The sequence below is a fragment of the Bufo gargarizans genome, chromosome 2 (genome assembly GCF_014858855.1).
Source record: "Bufo gargarizans isolate SCDJY-AF-19 chromosome 2, ASM1485885v1, whole genome shotgun sequence".
NCBI lineage: Eukaryota > Metazoa > Chordata > Amphibia > Anura > Bufonidae > Bufo > Bufo gargarizans.
The window spans coordinates 556,421,340-556,427,535 of record NC_058081.1 but is presented as its reverse complement, the minus strand read 5'-3'; positions in this window follow the sequence as shown (position 1 = coordinate 556,427,535).

Genomic DNA, 6,196 nt, shown 5'->3' with positions numbered 1-6,196 from the left:
TCCTTCCTGTATGGTCTGAACTGTCCCATATGTAGTCACATAACGCATATCATGCATATATATCAGGATGAAGGGTGGGTTCACACAGTGTTTATTGCTGCGTTTTTCAGCTTTGTTTCCCCCCGTCAAAATGGAAATTTACGCTAATGGAAATACACTAAAAACATCCTCGTTCTGACATAAACTCCTGGTTTGCGATTTTTAACCCTTTCCTGATATGTTTATGCATTTTCGTTTTTCACTCCGTCTTCCGACCTAGAACCAGGGATCTGCAACGTTCGGTACTCCAGCTGTGGTGAAACTACGACTCCCAGCATGCACAAGTGCTTGGCTTTTCTCAGAAGTCCCATCAAAGTGAATGGAGCATTTTGGGAGTTGTAGTTTCACAACAGCCGGAGGTTGCTGATCCCTGTCCTAGACCCAGAACTTTTTCAGTTTTCCATTCACATGGTATGAGGGCTGGTTTTTGTGGGACAAGTTGTACTATTTAGGATGTAGTGGAAAGTGGGAAAAAAATTCCAAATGGGGTGGAATTGGAAAAAAATGCAATTCTGCCACAGTTTTATGTTTTAGTTTTTTTTACAGCATTCACTACTATGCGGTAAAACTGGTACCAATCCTGCGATACCATATATGTATACTTTTTCTTGCGTTTATACTGAACATTTTTTATGACCTATATAACTTTTTTTTGTAGTTCTGTTTACGGAGCTGTGTGAGGACTCATTTTTTGGCGATCTGTACTTGTGATTGATACCATTCAGCAGTGTGTACGACTTTTTGATCACTTTTCATTTAATTATTTGTAGGAGGAAAAGCAACAAAAAAACGGTGTATCGGCCATTTTTACACTTTTTTTTGTTTCCCATTTTTCCGTATGGTATAAATATTTTAAAATTTTCATAGTACGGGGCATTTTCGCACACGGCGATACCCATGATGTGTATTTTTTTTTATTTTTTTCATTTTGGAGAAAAAGGGGGTGATTTGAATTTTTATATCTTTTTTTAAAGCTTTTTTTTATTACACTTTTTTTTATAGTTCGAATAGGGAACTATAACAAGCAATCATTAGATTTCTATTCTCATAGACTCCAATATATTAGCATTTTAGTCTATGATGATTTTACTGTGTTTGTATGGAGCCCTATCACAGGCAGCGGCTCCGTAGAAACTACTATGCAGCAGCCTCCTGTCATCCTGAATGATAGGGGCTGCCACATGCATGCTCCTCCGATCACCACATGGGGGAGATGGAGGATACCCAGAAACGCTCGCTTCCGGTATTTCACGTGCAGTGGTCAGGTTTAACCATGTTATCTGAGAGGTTTAATATCCACGATCGGCATTCCTGAGTGGACGCAATCTTTAAAGACCCATAATGTGATTTGTGATTATTAGGTCACATGTCGTGAAGGGGTTAAAATGCCATTTGCCCATATTTTTTTCTTCTTCCGCAGATGGCATTTAACCACTGCTCTCACCACTTTCTAAAAAGGGGATATGGTACGGGCAGGGATATCGGCGGCAGCCGCTTAATCATAATTTACTCCACTGGCTAGGGTTTCTTCTTGTCAATTAAAGGGGTTGTCTCACCTGGAACACTGTTGGCATATATGCCACCAATGTCAAATAGGAGCGCCTAACGTTCGGGAGAGCGCACCTCGCATGTGCGACCGCCCTCCATTCACTCCTATAGAACTGCTAGAAATAGCTGTGCCAGCTCCCCTCATAAAAATAATTGGAGGGCGGTCCCCTCCTGAAATCAACTTTATTGCTGTCCTCAAGATGATAATGCAGTTGGATACTGCTGTTGGGGAGGCAGTATTTTGTGATGCAGTGCAGTATTTGGTTCTGATGGGGCTGTATTTTGTGCTGCACTGTGGTATTTGGTTTTACAGGGGCGGTATTTTGTGCTGCACTGTGGTATTTGGTTCTCCAGGGGCGGTATTTTGTGCTGCACTGTGGTATTTGGTTTTCCAGGGCCGTTATTTTGTGCTGCACTGTGGTATTTGGTTCTCCAGGGACGGTATTTTGTGCTGCACTGTGGTATTTGTTTCTGCTTGGTCAGTTTTTATGCTGTACTGTGGTATTTGGTTCTCCAGGGGCGGTATTTTGTGCTGCACTATGGTGGTTCTGCTGGGACAGTATTTTGTGTTGCATTGTAGTTTTTGACTCTGCTGGGGTGGTAGTTTGTGCTGCCCTGTGATATTTGGTTCTGCTGGGGCAGTACTTTGTGCTGCACTGTGGTATTTGGGTCTCCTGGGGCGGTAGTTTGTGCTGCACTGTGGTATTTAGGTCTCCTGGGGTGGTAGTTTGTGCTGCCCTGTGATATTTGGTTCTCCTGGGGCAGTACTTTGTGCTGCAATGTGGTATTTGGGTCTCCTGGGGCGGTAGTTTGTGCTGCACTGTGGTATTTAGGTCTCCTGGGGTGGTAGTTTGTGCTGCCCTGTGATATTTGGTTCTCCTGGGGCAGTACTTTGTGCTGCACTGTGGTATTTGGGTCTCCTGGGGCAGCATTTTGTGCTGCACTGTGGTATTTGGTTCTCCTGGGGCAGTACTTTGTGCTGCACTGTGGTATTTGGGTCTCCTGGGGCAGCATTTTGTGCTGCACTGTGGTATTTGGGTCTCCTGGGGCAGTACTTTGTGCTGCACTGTGGTATTTGGGTCTCCTGGGGCAGTACTTTGTGGTGCACTGTGGTATTTGGGTCTCCTGGGGCGGTAGTTTGTGCTGCACTGTGGCATTGCTGGTCCTGCCTAATTTTGATGTCCCGCTTTCTGTCTATTTGGACCCACCTACAACATACTGTAGGGGCCACTTTTTCCAGGAACACTTTAAATTCTCAGTCCACCCCTGGAGGAAATGGTGAATGTACATGCACTACTGTGGATGAGACACCCTGTAAGTATTGTGACCATGGCAAGAATAGTGTTTCAAAAATGAAATCATTGTGTAAAACTTACATAAATTTAAAAAAGCAGACATATTGGGAATTGCCGTATCCATAATAACCTGCTCTATAAAAATATCACATGACCTAACCCCTCAGGTGAATACCATAAAATAAATATGAAAAAATGGGATAAAAAAAGAAATTTTTTGTCACTTTACATCACAAAAAGTGTAATAGCAAGCGATCAAAAAGTCAAACGCACCCCAAAATAGTGCCAAACTGTCATCTCACCCCGCAAAAATCATACCCTACCCAAGATAATCACCAAAAAACAAAAAAAACTATGGCTCTCATACTATGTAGACATTAAAACATGATTTTTTTTTTGTTTCAAAAATTAAATCATTGTGTAAAACTTACATAAATAAAAAAAAGCAGACATATTAGGTATCGCCGCATCCGTAACAACTTGCTCTATAAAAATATCACATGACCTAACCCCTCAGGTGAATACCGTAAAAACAAAAGTGTAAAAAAAGCAATTTTTTGTCACCTTACATCACAAAAAGTGTAATAGCAAGCAATCAAAAAGTCATACGCACCCCAAAATAGTGCCAATCAAACTGTCATCTCATCCCGAAAAAAATGAGCTCCTACACAAGACAGAAAACTATGGCTTTCAGAATGTGGAGGCACTAAAGAATAATGAAAAAATATTTGGTATTGTCGCGTCCGTGACAACTTGCTCTATAAAAATACCACATGATCTAACCTGTCAGATGAATGTTGTAAATAACAAAAAATACAAACGGTGCCAAAACAGCTGTTTATTATTACCTTGCCTCACAAAAAGTGTAATATAGAGCAACCAAAAATCATATGTACCCTAAAATAGTACCAACAAAACTGCCACCCTATCCCGTAGTTTCCAAAATGGGTCACTTTTATGGAGTTTCTACTCTAGGGGTGCATCAGGGGGGGCTTCAAATGGGACATGGTGTCAAAAAACTAGTCCAGCAAAATTTGTCTTCCAAAACCGTACGGCATTCCTTTCCTTCTGCGCCCGCCGTGTGCCTGTACAGTAGTTAACGACCACATATGGGGTGTTTCTGTAAACTACAGAATCAGAGCCATAAATATTGAGTTTTATTTGGCTGTTAACCCTTGCTTTGTAATTGGAAAAAAATTATTAAAATGGAAAATCTGCCAAAAAAGTGAAATTTTGAAATTGTATCTCTATTTTCCATTAATTCTTGTGGAACATCTAAAGGGTTAACAAAGTTTGTAAAATCAGTTTTGTATACCTTGAGGGGTATAGTTTCTAAAATGGGGTTACTTTTTTTGAGTTTCTACTCTAGGGGTGCATCAGGAGGGCTTCAAATGGGAAATAGTGTCAAAAAACCAGTCCAGCAAAATCTGCCTTCCAAAAACCGTATAGCATTCCTTTCCTTCTACGCTCTGCCGTGTGCCCGTACAGCAGTTTACGACCACATATGGGGTGTTTCTGTAAACTACAGAATCAGGGCCATAAATATTGAGTTTTGTTTGCTGTTAACCCTTGCCTTGTAACTGGAAAAAATTGATTCGAATGGAAAATCTGCCCAAAAAGTGAAATTTAGAAATTTTATCTATTTTCAATTAATTCTTTTGGAACACCTAAAGGGTTAACAAAGTTTGTGAGGGGTGTAGTTTATAAAATGGGGTCATTTTTAGGTGGTTTCTATTATGTAAGCCTCACAAAGTGACTTCACACCTGAACTGGTCCTGAAAAAGTGGGTTTTAGAAATTTTTCAGAAAAATTTCAAGATTTGCTTCTAAACTTCTAGGCCTTCTAACGTCCCCAAAAAATAAAATGTCATTCACAAAATGATCCAAACATGGAAGAAAGTTTTATTCTCTGCTGAGAAAAAAATTAACCTTGATGGTCCTGATGGTTTCCAACGTTACTGGCATGACAAGCAGATCCCAACTGAGATGTTTTCTACGCGCCACAATAGAGGGGGCGCCATAATGGTCTGGGGTGCTTTTTCCTTCAGTGGAACAATGGAGCTTCAGGAAGTGCAGGGGCGTCAAACGGCGCTGGCTATGTCCAGATGTTGCAGAGAGCATTCCTCATGACTGAGGGCCCTCGTCTGTGTGGTAACGACTGGGTTTTTCAACAGGACAACGCTGCAGTACACAAGGCCCGCAGGACAAGGGACTTCTTCCAGGAGAATAAAATCACTCTTTTGGCCCATCCTGCGTGTTCCCCTGATCTAAATCCAATTGAGAACCTTTGGGGATGGATGGCAAGGGAAGTTTACAAAAATGGACAACAGTTCGAGACAGTAGATGGCCTTCGTGCGGCCGTCTTCACCAGTTGGAGAAATGTTCCCACTCACCTCGTGGAAAAGCTTGCATCAAGCATGCCGAAACAAATTTTTGAAGTGATAAACAATAACGGCGGAGCTGCTCATTACTGAGTTCATCTTTGGAAGTTGGATTTCTCTTTTGGGGGGGGTTTAGTTTTTTTTGGAGGTGTGGTCCTAAACTTTTGATCAGCTGAAAAACAGCCTGTTTCAGTTTATTCGTTGTTTTCATGAAATTGAATGATCAAAATTTTTTTGTCTCGCTGCCATTTCTTCTTGTTGCATGTTGAAGCTCTCCTTGGAACCTTGTTAAGATCCAGCCATGCTAAATATGATTTTTTGCAATTTTTCAAGTGGTCTTAAACTTTTGATCAGGACTGTATTAGGTATCGCTGCGTCGGTATCAACCTGCTCTATAAATATATCACATGATCTCCCCGTAAGGTGAATGCCATAAAAAAATGTAAAAACTGTGCCAAAAAAGCAATTTTTTGTCACCTTACATGAAAAAAGCAAGGTATCACTATCTGCCTTAAAAGCAGAGAAATTCTAATTTTGAAAATTGCAAATTTTTTGAAAATTTTATGAAAATTTAGGATTTTTTAACCCCTTAAGGACTCAGCCCTATTTCACCTTAAGGACTTGGCCATTTTTTGCAAATCTGACCAGTGTCCCTTTAAGTGCTCATAACTTTAAAACACTTTGACTTATCCAGGCCATTCTGAGATTGTTTTTTCGTCACATATTGTACTTCATGACACTGGTAAAATGAAGTCAAAAAAATTATTTTTTTTGCATAAAAAAATACCTAATTTACAAAAAATTTGGAAAAATTCACAAATTTCAAAGTTTCAGTTTCTCTACTTCTGTAATACATAGTAATACCCCCAAAAATTGTGATGACTTTACATTCCCCATATGTCTACTTCAGGTTGGAATTATTTTGGGAATGATA